General features: G+C 59.8%; 1 non-coding gene across 1 annotated transcript; it reads right to left on the bottom strand.

Annotated features, from left to right (window-relative positions):
• Positions 1 to 11,801: 11,801 nt before the first annotated feature.
• TRNAG-CCC lies at positions 11,802 to 11,874 on the bottom strand. Its single transcript has one exon. It is a non-coding gene; the product is annotated as a tRNA-Gly (tRNA).
• Between the last annotated feature and the right edge of the window lie 1,098 nt (positions 11,875 to 12,972).

Here is a 12,972-nt window from a genome sequence, read left to right as displayed (position 1 = left end):
AGCTGCTACGTTGTTAGTAGTAAAAGCCCAGTTTGCTGAGCGCTCGCTCTCGGTCCGTCCCGCCCCTCCCGCAGCCCCTGGCCGCCTCTGACAGGTTTGCCTTTTCTAGAACGTCACAGAGTCGCGGTCACACAGTGCGCTGTGGCCTCCTGACGTTGGCTTCCCCCGCTTGTTGCCTCCGTGGCTTTTCATGGCTTGATAGCTCATTTTTGTTTAGTGCTGAGTAATATTCTGTGCTCTGGATGGACCACGCTTTATGTATCCATCCGTTCACCGAAGGACCTCTTGGTTAGCATGCCCGTTTCACAGCGGAGAACACTGGGCCCAGAGGGGTAATGGAACCCGCCTGTGAACACACAGCAGAGCCCGGGCAGGAGCAGGGAGGGGGCGGGGCTGCTGCCCTGGGGGTGGGCCTCCTGGGCTCCCGCAGCCCCGCTGCTCTTCTGATGCCTTCGCCGCTGCGCGCTTGGCTCCTCTCTGCTGCCCCGGCCGCCTGACGTGCCTCACCACGCACCCCCTTGGGTTTTGCTCCTGGTCCATCCTTTCTCCCCAGTATGGCCCAGTCCCCCAGGGGGCAGGGCACTGTCGGGGGGCGTGCCCCCATTTAATGGGCCCTCCAAGCTCAGCCTCCAGTAGCCTTTGCTGGACATCCACCTAGCGAGCAGGCGCCGGGTGGTACAGACCCAGCGCACAGATATGCCATGGCGACCCCCAGGCAGCGGTCTCCCTAAACATGAGGCTCTCCATGCTTCCAGAATAGAGTCGCTTAAGAGTATCATTACATTTATCGCCAGGCGTGCACTTACATCTTGCATTTCAGAAATCGAACGCTGACTTTTCCTTATCTAATATTCAATGGATGTGATTTTCATGATAATGGAGTTGAATTTCGCTTTCTCTCAAGCTGCACTGAAACGCCTTTTACCGTCAAGTATTGCTGACGCTCCATTTGACCCTGCTTCGTGTGAGCTCTTCCCACCCCCTCCTCGTGGCACTGACCGTCTGTAGCCACCCTGCAGGCTGAGTGGGCTGCAGCAGCATCAGCCACTTTCCGGGGCTGAGGGGTCACTTCTGGGAGGAGCCAGGGTCATGCCCTTTCTCTGGGCACCCCTGCAGTCTCTGTGAGGTCCGACATCTCTCCCACTCCCGGCGTCGGGTTCTGTTCCCTTTGGCATGTGCTTCGACCTTCTGTGCCTCGGTGTCCACATCTCTGTAATGGGGATAATGATGGCGCCTACCCCTTAGGGCCGCCTGGGGCTTCCGTGGGCTGACGTTTATGAAGCCCTAACGGAGCATCTGGTCTGCAGTGAGCGCGGGGCTTCCTCTGTGCTGCTGCCTCTGGGCTTGTTAAGCTGTACACTGTCTGAGGCCGGAAGTCCCCCCATCTGGGGGACTTTGAGGTCTCAGGCCCAAGGGCCCAAGGGAAGTTTTCTTGGTGTTGTTTTTTGTTTTTTTTAAACAGGTTTTTTTCTGATGCGTACCATTTGTCAAGCCTTTATTGAATTCGTTACAATATTTAACAAATACTTTTATATTTTTTTATACATTTCTTTGTTTATATATCCTGGAGAAGGAAATGGCAACCCACTCCAGTACTCGTGCCTGGAAAATCCCACGGATGGAGGAGCCTGGTAGGCGACAGTCCACGGGGTCACAAAGAGTCTGACGGGACTGAGTGACTTCGCTTTCTTTCATTTCCTTTATAATGCTTTTATGTTTATATATTCGCTTGTGTTTATGTTTTGGTTTTCTGGCCACAAGGCCTGTGGGATCTTAGTTCCCCGACCAGGGATTGAACCTGCAGCCCTCGAAGTGGAAGCATGGAGTCTTAACCTCCGGACCCCCAGGAAACTCCCACCACGTGATACTCTGTCGAACCTGCCGCCTGGCCTCTAATTCTGTGAGGTCCAGGAGTTATTCCTCAGCCACCTGATTCAGGAATTGTTTGCAGTCCTTATCAGGACCTCTGCCTTCGGCTCCCAGGCTCCAGCCCTTTCACTCGTTCAGGTACTGGTGCGTAGGCCCTGCGGTTTCCATCCTCTGGGTCCTGCCCGTGACAGTCGGCTTCTCAAGGCTTTTCCCCTGCATCTTTCAGACTGAGAATCACAGCAGCTTTGGTTCCTGCAAGCCTGGGTTCTCTCAGCAAACTTGATTCATTCAGGAAATATTTACTGAGCACAGCTGCGTGTGCCAGGCATCATCCAGGCACTGCCCAGTTACGACAGGGCTTGAAACCAGAAAATCCTTGTCGGAACAGGCTTACACCGTGCTGGGGAGAAGCAGAGAAATTGCGATGAAGCTGGACGGTGTTTAGCGTGTTACAGAGCAGCTGTGGAGGGGCATGCAGGAGCAGCAGAGAGAGCTGTCCTGTGGCTGTTGCTGGGATTTTAGACCAACAGGAAGTGAGGGGGTGGGCTGAGTGCTTCCTGGGGAGAGCGGGCCAGGCAGAGGGCGCAGCCGGTGCAAAGGCCCTGAGGCAGGCGTGATGGAAGAACCACGAGGAGGCCCGTGGGGCTGCGGGCGGGGGAGTAGGGGGTCAGGACAGATGGAGGGTCCATGGGGCGGGTAGGACTCTGGCTTTTACCCCAGGGATGGGGGAGCCATGGGCGTTTCTGAGCAGAGGAAGGGCATGGTCTCGCTCCAGGACCACTCTGGATGCTGCAGGCAGTCAGGCCCGAGGGGGTGAGGGCAGGGGCCGCTGCGGTGGTCCAGGCGAGCGGTGACGGGGCTGGTGTGGGCGGCGTCCCCTCTGTGGTTGGTCCAAACCCGGGGACCTGGCTTTTCCGCGTTGCTGTCTGCCGTGTCCCCCGTGACTTCATGACGAGCTCTAGAAAGGCTGAGAAGGGGTTGTCCTCCCGCGCCTTGTCTGTGCCCACGTGGAGCCAGGCTCTAAAGCAGTAGCCACGGCGGCGGCCGACAGGACGCTCATCTACAGCAAAACAGTCTCGCAACCGGCGTGAGGGAGGCGGCGCTGCAGGAGGGGCCCTCCCCGGACAGACGGAGACGCCCAGGGAATGTCAGCCCTGCTCGGCGGCTGGAGCTGGCGCTCTCCAAGGGCGCAAAAGGGTTCTGAGGATACAGGACTCCGAGCACGGTGTGTCGCCATCGGGAGTGACCCCCGGAGGAGGGCATGGCGAGGACCGTCTTCAAGGGCGTGGGCCCCCAGCACAGAGCGGGGGCCCTTCCAAGGGGGGTCTAGGAGCAAGTGTGTGTGTGTGTGTGTGTGTGTGTGTGTGTGTGTGTGTGTGCGTGCGGACCACGCCCACGTCACGGCTCGGGCAGGGGACACATGACCGCTGGGGCAGAGAGGACCAGCTGAGCCCGAGGGCTGCCGCACCAGCTGACTGTGGCACGAAGGGCTCCCTGACGTCTGGGGCCCGCAGGTCGCCTGTCCACAGCCAGCTCAGAGCCTCCTTAGTGATGGCCTTGGACCGTCTTCCTGGAGCGACCCTTCCCCCTGGGGGTGGTTCCCGGCTCCCGGTTCGGGGCAGAGGCTGTGGACTCATCCGCCCTCACCTCTCTGCTTCTCCACTCCCAGTGGCATCCGCGCCGGAGCCGTGGTCGGGCAGGTGTGCCCGGCCAGGAGACGGCGGGGGCCGGGGGCCGAGCAGCCCCCCTCCCCCAGAGCCGAGGCCCCTCAGCAGAAGTTCCAAGAACAGGTCCGACAGTCCGGCCAACCCACCCGCCGCAGGCCTCCCCTCCTCTGTCCAGAACAAGCCCCCGCCCACGTCCCCAGGCCACCCCGTAGAAGTGTCCGGGTTTGCAGCCCTCTGCTCCTGGGGAGGTGGCTGAGCAGAGCCGGAAGAGGCCGAGAGCAGCGGGGTTCCATCCCACCTCGCCCGTACCCCCACTGTGAGGCCGCGAGCTCCTGCATCCTCACCGTGAGACCTGCGGCCCAGAGGGCAGAGGCCGGCTCAGGGCGAGCCCCAGGGTCTCCCACCGGAGGGCGGGGGGCGGGGTCCTGAGCACCCACCTGCCCCTCCGCACAATGCGGTCACGTGCTGCCCCACAGCCCGGACCTGCACCAGAAGGGTCACCGCGCCACCAGCTGTCACCTCTTCGTGACCAGCCTTTACCCACGCGTCGCAGGCCAGGCTCCACCAAGTGAGCAACGGCCCCGGGTGGTCGGTGGGGACCAGGCCCGGCTCCAACCAGCGCCGCTTCATGCTTTTCATCCGCAGGTGTTTCTGGGGCGTCCAGGTGCCTGGCCCCATGCTGGGCCTGGGGCTCCGAGTGACACCCAGCTGTCGCTGCCCCATGAGGCTTGTTTCACACACACACACACACACACACACACACACACACACTTTATTGTGGTAAGATACTCATAACCTACTTCCCAGCTGGTGCAGTGGTGAAGAATCCACCTGCCAATGCAGGAAACATGGGTTCGATCCCTGAGTCAGAAAGACCCCCTGGAGGAGGGCATGGCAACACACTCCAGTATTGCTGCCCGGAGAAGCCCCTGGACAGAGGAGCCTGGCAGCCACAGTCCACGGGGTCACAAGAGCTGGACACGACTGAGCGACTAAATAGCAACAACCCACGTGACGTGGGGCTGAGCGTCGTGGCTGTCTGGAAGTGTCCGGCTCGGAGGTTCACGTGTGTCCACCCCGGGAGTGCCCATCACCACCACGGCCAGAACTCACGCCAGAAGTCTGTGCAGAGCCCTCGCCCACAGCTGCCCCTCACATGCTGACGGCCTCAGAGGCTCTGGCCGGCCAGCGGGTATGAGACAGGGGCTGCGACTGCTAGCAGGGTCCTCGTCGGAGGGGCTGAGCCCTTCCCTCATGAGCCCGGCTGGTTCGAGGGGCGGTCACCCTGTTTCTGCGGTCTGGCCTGGGAGGTGGGAGGCGGGTCACCGTCCTCCACGGACCGGTTGTTGTCAGCCGGGCGGTTGTTCTGGGCCACTCCGACTCAGGGTGGTCTGCCCGCTGGACCGGATCGCAGATGGCAGAGGCTCCCAGGCTTTTTATAGTTTAAACTTTTTCTCAGCGAAACCTTCTGTCCAAGTGAAACCCGTGAAACTGGGATGCATATGTTGGAGAGAATCAGAGACACTCCTAAGGGGGAACAGGATGAGATCTCCCCAAGGCGTGCAGACCCCATGAGGGGGTCATGAGATGTCATGAAACATCTCTACCCCCCATGAGGACAGAGGGGTCTCGGGGAACACGGGAGAGCAGCCTCACAGCAGGAAGCTTCTCCGTGTGCTGGCGTGTTGGGGGCTGGTAGCGGGTGTGGAGTAGCCTTTGGCTTCCCTGGGGTCTCCAGACCACACCCTCAGCCCTGAACGAGCAGAACAGCCCTCAGACCTGCTGGGGGTGTTTTGGTGCTGCCACAGGACAGCCCTCCCCAAAGCCCCGGGATCCTGGAGATCCGGCCAGCAGAGTAGGGGGGCAGCCTGGCTGCGTCCAGCAGAGGCCAGAAGCCCCGGGTGCAGAGAGCCGGGCTGGGAGCCCTGCCCCTTCTGGTGGGTCTCAGCCCCAAGCCAGGCCCTGCATGCAGCTGGCACCCTCACAGACCCCCATCTGCACGCATATGTGTGTGTGCGCTCTGAGGGCTGGGGTCATGGGCTGATGGAGCAGATGCTCTTCCCTTGAGAAGGCAGAGGGGCTCCCATCTCGACAGCAGGCAGTTCTGGGGCTCGTCGGTGCCTGAAGATGGGGCAAGGCCTTTGTGAGGTAGTGAGCCTGCCATTGCTGGAATGTGTGCAAGCCGAGCGGGTGAGGAGTGGAGGCTTGATGGGGGTCCACTCGGGTCTCGGGCCCTTGCTCAACTGCAGAAACTTGCACTTTCTCCACCAGGCGCCTCTCGGGAGCCACGGGTGTGCTCATTCAGAGCCTGGGTGCCGTGTGGCCACAGTTTCCTCACCTGCTAAATGGGGGTGAATGTGGGACCTGCCTCTTTGGGTCCAAGTGAGGGTGCATTAATACTCACGAGGCACCAAGTTTCTTCTTTTAGTAAAACTCTCCAGGCTCCGGATGATGTAAGTTGTGGGGGGCAAGCCTGGGGCGTCCGTAGGACCACCGGCAGCCACGGTTTCCCCAGGAGTGAGGGCAGAGCAGAGAGTTGGGTCCCATCCCTGGCAGGGGCCCAGCCCCTGGAAGTGTCAGCTAAGGAGACAGGGGAGCTGGTCTCATTTGGAAAACTGGCCGATGGACGTCGTCTGGGGGTCTGGTCCCGCATGGCCAGGCTGTGAGGGCTGCAGCCCCGGGGTGGAGCCGGCCAGGCTATCGGCTGTTAGGTGTTTGGTCCAGACCCGGGTTCAGGCTTCCATCTGCTGAGCTGGTGGCACAGTTTCCGCCTGGGAGCTGATGGGGTGGTCTCGTCCTTGAACTTCTCTGCGTCAGGCCGAGCGGAGCGAGCTGAGCAGACGTCAGCTGTGCCGGCAGACACGGCTCACAGCTACCTTCACGGCCACCTTCGGCGTCCTGGGGGTGGAGACGGAGCAGCTGCGTCTTTTTTTTTTTTAATATTAATTTTTAAAATTTTAATTGGAGGCTAATTACTTTACAATATTGTAGTGGTTTTTGCCATACATTCACATGGACCAGCCATGGGTGCACACGTGTCCCCCATCCTGAACCCCCCTCCCACCTCCCTCCCCATCCCACCCGTTGGCGTCATCTCATGCATCGAACCTATAAAACTCCTAGAGGAAAACAGAGGCAAAACACTCTCTGACGTAAACCACAGCAGGAGCCTCTATGACCCACCTCCCAGAGTAATGGAAATAAAAGCAGAAGTAAACAAACGGGACCTAATTAAACTTGAAGGCTGCGTCTTCAGCGGAGGCGGCGGGGCCTGTTCTCCTGGCAGCTGGCTGCTCCCGGTGCCCGAGGCCCAGCGAGAACAGGGCTCAAGACCAGCACCCCTGGGGGTGGTCCCCGCCCTGCACACACCCCCACCCCAGGTCCGCTACTGCCTCGCCCCTCCAGACGACAAGCGCTCCGCTGAGCCTGGTGGCAGCCAGCGGTCAGAAATCTGCTCGGCCCTTCGTCACCAGCACCAGGGGCTCGCTCTTCGGCTGCCTGGGCCGCCTGGGGCCCTGGCTCCACGTCCGCAGTAGAGCGGCCAGGGGGCTCGCAGCCTTAGGACAGCTGGCCTCAAGGTCGGCAGACAGAATCCGAAGAGAATTCCCCCCGCCCCGCCCCGTCGCTGTTGTGCTTTCACCTCCAATGCCCCAGCCCCCCACGACCAGCTCAGATTACAGGAAGACCCTGGAGAGAGGCCCAGCCCCAGAGGGCGTCTCCCCAGAGAGGATCCTCCAGGCCCGTCTTGGGGGGGCTTTGTCGTTGGGCTGGTGTGGGGTCCCAGGGGACCTGGGCTCTCCCCTCCTCTGAGCCCATGGAAGAGGGTGCCTGCAGGCCCTTGCGTGGCCAGCTCCTGCCGGCGGGGCTGACCGTGTGACCTTGCCCCAAGCTGGGAGGGTGCGGTCACCCTCTCTGACCCGAGCGTTGTTGGGGAGAGCAGGGCCCCAGTGCCTCCCCGGAGAGTCCCCCGGTGAGGGAGTGGCCAGGCAGCCCAGCCCTGCTTCTCTTGGGAGCCTCCTCTGAGCCCTCCTCGGGGTCTCCGATGCCATGGAGACCTGAAAATCAAATGCACGGACACGCAAGACTGGCACGTTTCACTGGACCCCAGGGCCCTGCCCCAGGCTGGGGAACTCAGAGCCCCTGCTTTCCCCACAGAAGCCCCTCCTCTGTCTTGCCCCAGAGGCTGGGCAGCAGTGCCTGTCTCGGGGTGGCGGCCGGCACACTCCGCATGTCTCAGAGGAAAGCGAGTGAGGCACGGCAACAGGAAGGGAGGGAGAGCTGTCAGCTTTCGTGGGGAGAAGCCACGAGGCCGGCAGTGATAGGATGCGTCCCTCACTGGCTGTAAACGCTGGAGAAGAATCAAGGAGCCCTGGTGTGTTCTGTGTTGCCTCCAGCACAACCAGAGCTGCCTGGTGCTGGGGACTGGACGCCCGGGCTTGGGCACCGGGCAGCTTGGCTCCATCCCGGCCATCGCTGCAGACCTAACCTGCCTGGGATGGTTTTCTCTTTTCTTTTTCCCAGCAGGACCAGTCCCCAGAAGGGATGATATGGAGGTCCTCCAGCAACCCCTCCCGTCCCGCCATAAGGATGTATCCCTGTTGACAGCAACAGGACACGATAATAAGGAGGGGAAATAAATTTAGAGAAAGTTCCTATGCCTCTTCCAGGAGCTGGGCTGGGCTTCCTCCTCCTGGTAGGGGTGGGCAGGGGTGGGCCCGCGGTGCGTGAGACCCAGGGGTCCTACCACCCAGTGGAGGTGGAGGACAGGGTCACTTTGCTGGCGCAGGGCTGGGCGCCCACACCCCACCCAGGAGCCCCACAGCACGAGGGCAGCGGAGACGCCTGCCCCGGGGAGGGACACGTGAGAAGCCCCAGGAGCCAGGCAGGTGTGGGCAGGGCAGGGCAGGGCCGCGCGCGGTTCTGGGAGAGGCGGGTTGAGGTCTCTGGGGGGCCTCGGGAAGGCGTGCGCAGGGGCACAGAGCGTGGGGGTGGCTGGCACGTGGAGGGACGGCCCTGCGGGTCTGTGGGGGGTGGGGGCGCACAGGGCAGGGCCACTGAGGAAAGGAGGGGCCTGCGGGAGGTGGGCTCCATCCCACCGCGGGCCGTGGGCTGGGGTCTGTCCTCCTGGTGGGGGGTGTGGCCCCGAGATGCCTCCGCTGGGGGGAGGTAGGCCGGCGCGCGTGTAGGCACGCCGCACACCAGCACGTGCGCACGCGCGCACACACACACGCGCGCCACAATCCGTGCCGCGGTTTGAAGGCATAAAATTAAACCTAAGTATTCAGGAGCTAGAGGAAGCTTGTGTTTTGTGAAAATTCCATTCAGATCCCCGGAGCCACATTGGGAGCATCCGTTTCCCACTGTCCCCCCACCCCCCACCGCCGCCCCCGCGCGGAGCCCCGCCGGGTGACCTCGCCTCACCCCAGCGCCCGCGCTAGAATCACCCCTGCTCTACGGCGGAGCCACAGAGAGGGCAGGCGCCTGAGCCCAGCGCCCCCAGCCCTTCCCTGGGGAGCCCCGCGTCTCCCGTCTTTGTTTCCCAAGGAGAGGACGGGGTGTGAGGAGGTGTGAGGAGCCGGAGCTGCGAGAGGAGCAGGCAGGCTGCGGCAGGCCTGAGGAGTCTCCCCAGGAGCCGAGGGGCGTTCAGGGAAACAGGGAAGGAAGCCTGGGGGCCCCTCGCCCTGGGACACGCCCACCCGGCCAGGTCCAGCTGGGGGGCCAGCGCTGGGAGGCTGGTGGGCGCGGGGGTCTGCAGCAGGGATTGGGGGGCCCCGGGGCCGGCTTTCCGGGGACCTGAATCCGGGTCAGCCCCGAGGGACTCCGAGGGGAGGGCGGGACCCCCAGGGCCTTGGTGCTTTGTCTCAGCCTCCCGGCTGCCTCGCATGGCCGTCATGGCAATCCCGTCCGTGGGTCTGAGTGAGACGTCAGGAGTATCAGCAGGTGCCTCTGGGGGTCCCCGGGGGGTCCCCAGGGCCGTGGGGGTGGGGGGAGGGGCGGGCCTGTTCCTCCAGGTGTGCTCCCTGGAACCCTTGCAGCCAGGTCACCCGGGGAGGTTCTGAGATGCAGGTTCCCAGGCCCCCACCCCAGACCTGCAGAGTCTGGGGCTTTGAGGGACGCTGCCCTGGAATCTGCATTGTCCAGGAACAGCCCAAGTGATGGTTTTGTTTTTATTGGGATAAAAACATGCATAATATGGAAGTTACTGCTGTGGCCGTTTTTAAGCACAGAGGTCTGCAGCGCTAAGCACATTCACCACCACCCACCTGCAGGGTTTGTCGTCTCCCCAAACTCTGTCCCCGTTAGACACCACCTGCCCGCCCCCAGCGCCTGGCAGCTGCGCTCTGTCTGTGGGTTAGACCGCTCTAGACGCCTCGTGTAAGTGGGATCGCGTATGGTCTTTCTCCTTTGTGTCTGGTTTATTTCACTTACCATGACGTCCTCAGGGTGCAGCCACATGGTCGTGTGGGTCAGCCCCTGCTTCCTTGTCAAGGCTGTGTACTGTTCATCATGTGGCTAGACCACACTTTGTTTACCCCCGCTCTAGGAGTCAGGAGGAGCTGAAGTTTGGGAAGCATGGGAGTTGAAGCTGATGAATGAGCGAGTCCCCGGGCAGCTCACACTCTCCTCCTTGGGCTGACCTGTCAGGGGTTGGGAGGGCTGGGGGGGTTTCCTTTAGCTTTTGGGTCTCATATCCTCCAATCATGAGATGTGTGTGCCTGACCCGAGCTGGTTTTGTGGAGAGGCTAGGCAAGTTGCACTTTTTTTTTTTGGAGTATAATTGCTTTCCAGAGTTGTTAGTTTTTGCTAAACCATGTGATCAGCTATATGTGTACACCTATCCCCTCCCTCTCAGACCTCCCTGCCAGGGCTTACTGTATGCCAGGGACTGTTCTGTGTATTTCACACATATGAACGCAAACGTCAAGTCAACGCCGTAAGTACTGTTTCTGTTCTCACTGGACACATGGAGACGGCGAGGCACAGAGGGGCTGAGTCACTGGCCCGAAGTCACGCAGCTGGGACGCGGCAGATCCAGACAGGGTCATCCAGAGGCAGCGGCTGGGCCGGCCCGAGTGAGGCTCCAGAGAAACTGACTTTCCAGTTGAGAACTGAGCTGTGCAGAAGAGAAGTCAGGGATGGATTTGGGAGCAGCATTCCAACAAGGAGGGAACAGTCCCTGCTGTGCAAAGGCCTTGGGGCAGGATCCAGCTTGGTGACTTAGAGGGGAGAACGAACATTTGAATGAATGAATTCCCCTTGGTGATGTCCTCCCTGGCAGAGCCCCTGCTGAATGGTCTGTGTCTGTGATATTGGTGCTGCTAATGATGGTTAGCACGTCAGAAGCATCAGTGTGTGCAAACTGCTGTTATCGTGTATATTGCGTATACATCAAGGGGCCTATAGTCCTGATACCGTGTTGTGATGCTCAGATCTTGGCGAACCGAAATAACACTCTAGCCTCCCAAATTAGCAAGCAACTTATCAACGGCTGCTTAGGGCAAGGCGGGGGATGGGGGGGGGGCGGTTGATCTCAGATCGACATGACCGCGGCACAGTACTGTGCTGGCTGTGAGAGTGTATTTGTGCTCCAGTGCTGCCAGCTAACATCGCAGAGTTACTTGTTTTATGATCTGTACCTCTGCTTTCCATGTGCCAGGCACCAGGCTGAGCTCTTCACTTAAAAGAGAAAAACAGACAGACACTCTTAGGGAGTTGTCAGACTGAAAAGAAATTGTCCTCGGCACTGCAAGGAGAAATGTACAAGGGGCTGCATCTAACCTGAGTGACCTGGGAGAGCTTGCCGGGGAAGTCATGTTTACGCTGAGGTCTAAGGAAGGACAAGGAAGGAGCCTGGCAGATACTGAGTGGAGGGAACAGTGTTCCAGGCGGAAGGAACAGCATGCACGAAGTCCCTGAGGCACACATATGTTCACTTGTTTGGAGAACTCAGAGGACAGTGAGTCTGGAGCATGGGGAGCTGGGGTGAGAGGCCAAGCTGGGAAGGGAGAGACACACAGAGACAGACTGTGTGGCACCTTGCAGGCCCTACAAAGGGGTTCTGTAATGTTTTAAAACCAGATCATTAAAAAAAAAATACTAAGGCAAGCTTTGCAAGTCATAGTACGATTTTGGCTTTTCAGAATTCCAAGGTCTATTGCAATATGAAATCAGTGAAAGTCATCGCTGAATTCTTTTTTTTTTAATGTTTATTTTTATTTATGTCCTTGGCTCTGCAAGGTCTCACTTGCGGCATGTGGGATCTAGTTCCTTGACCAGGGATCGAACCCAGGTCCCCTGCATTGGGAGTACAAAGTCTTAACCACTGGGCCACCAGGGATGTCCCCGTGGCTATAATTCATGTCTGCCTCTCACAAGCATTTCATGCACGTAGCCCTACATTCTGACACCCACACCCAGGTCATCATTACTCTACCCACGGCCCGTTGACACAGGGAGGCTTTGCAGGTATGTGACTTGACCAAGGTCACGCAGGTGGTCTCAGGGTTTGGGCCAGCGCGGCCCCCCAGAGCCTGCGGAGAGGGAGTGTCTGCAGAGGGGGAGGCTGGCTGGGGGCCCGGCCGCTCGGCCGGGCTCAGTCCCTGCACAGGAAGGCCTGCCTGCTCTCTGCTCTGTCGTCCCCTGTCTGCGAAATGAGGATCTTTAGTGAACTTGAAACTTCTGGCAGGTTCTCGTGACAGTGTGTTCCTGTGAGCCGCGCGAAGCAAAAGCAGCCTCGAACTTCTAAGCAAGTGTCATCAAAACATCAGCTGTTCTCAGACGATAGGCTCTGGGATGCTCGGTGGGGCTGTGAGCAGTGAAGACTGACTTTTCAGTTCATTTATTAGCGGGAGCCAGGCTGCCTGGGGCTGCTGGGGGAATAATCACAGCTCTTGCTGCCGAGTCCCCAGAGTGAGGTCAGCACCGACACCAAGAGGATGTGGGGGCTCCTGGTGGAGGGAGCGGCTGGTTGGGGGGCTGTGCAGGGTCCAGGGGTGGGTCAGAGTGGACCGCTGACCCCAGCTGCCTCCCCGGCCTCGGTGGGGGCCCTGCCCAACCCTGCACTATTGGAGGATTAACTCGTAACAAACTGTGGAAAATTCTGAAAGAGATGGGAATACCAGACCACCTGACCTGCCTCTTGAGAAACCTATATGCAGGTCAGGAAGCAATAGTTAGAACTGGACATGGAACAACAGACTGGTTCCAAATAGGAAAAGGAGTACGTCAAGGCTGTATATTGTCACCCTGCTTATTTAACTTCTATGCAGAGTACCTCATGAGAAACGCTGGACTGGAAGAAACACAAGCTGGAATCAAGGTTGCCGGGAGAAATATCAATAACCTCAGATATGCAGATGACACCACCCTTATGGCAGAAAGTGAAGAGGAACTAAAAAGCCTCTTGATGAAAGTGAAAGAGGAGAGCAAAAAAGTT

Source organism: Oryx dammah, unplaced genomic scaffold (assembly GCF_014754425.2).
Source record: "Oryx dammah isolate SB20612 unplaced genomic scaffold, SCBI_Odam_1.1 HiC_scaffold_9, whole genome shotgun sequence".
NCBI classification, from domain to species: Eukaryota; Metazoa; Chordata; class Mammalia; order Artiodactyla; family Bovidae; genus Oryx; species Oryx dammah.
The sequence above is the reverse complement of the archived record's forward strand: the minus strand, read 5'-3'. Positions and strand labels throughout refer to the sequence as shown.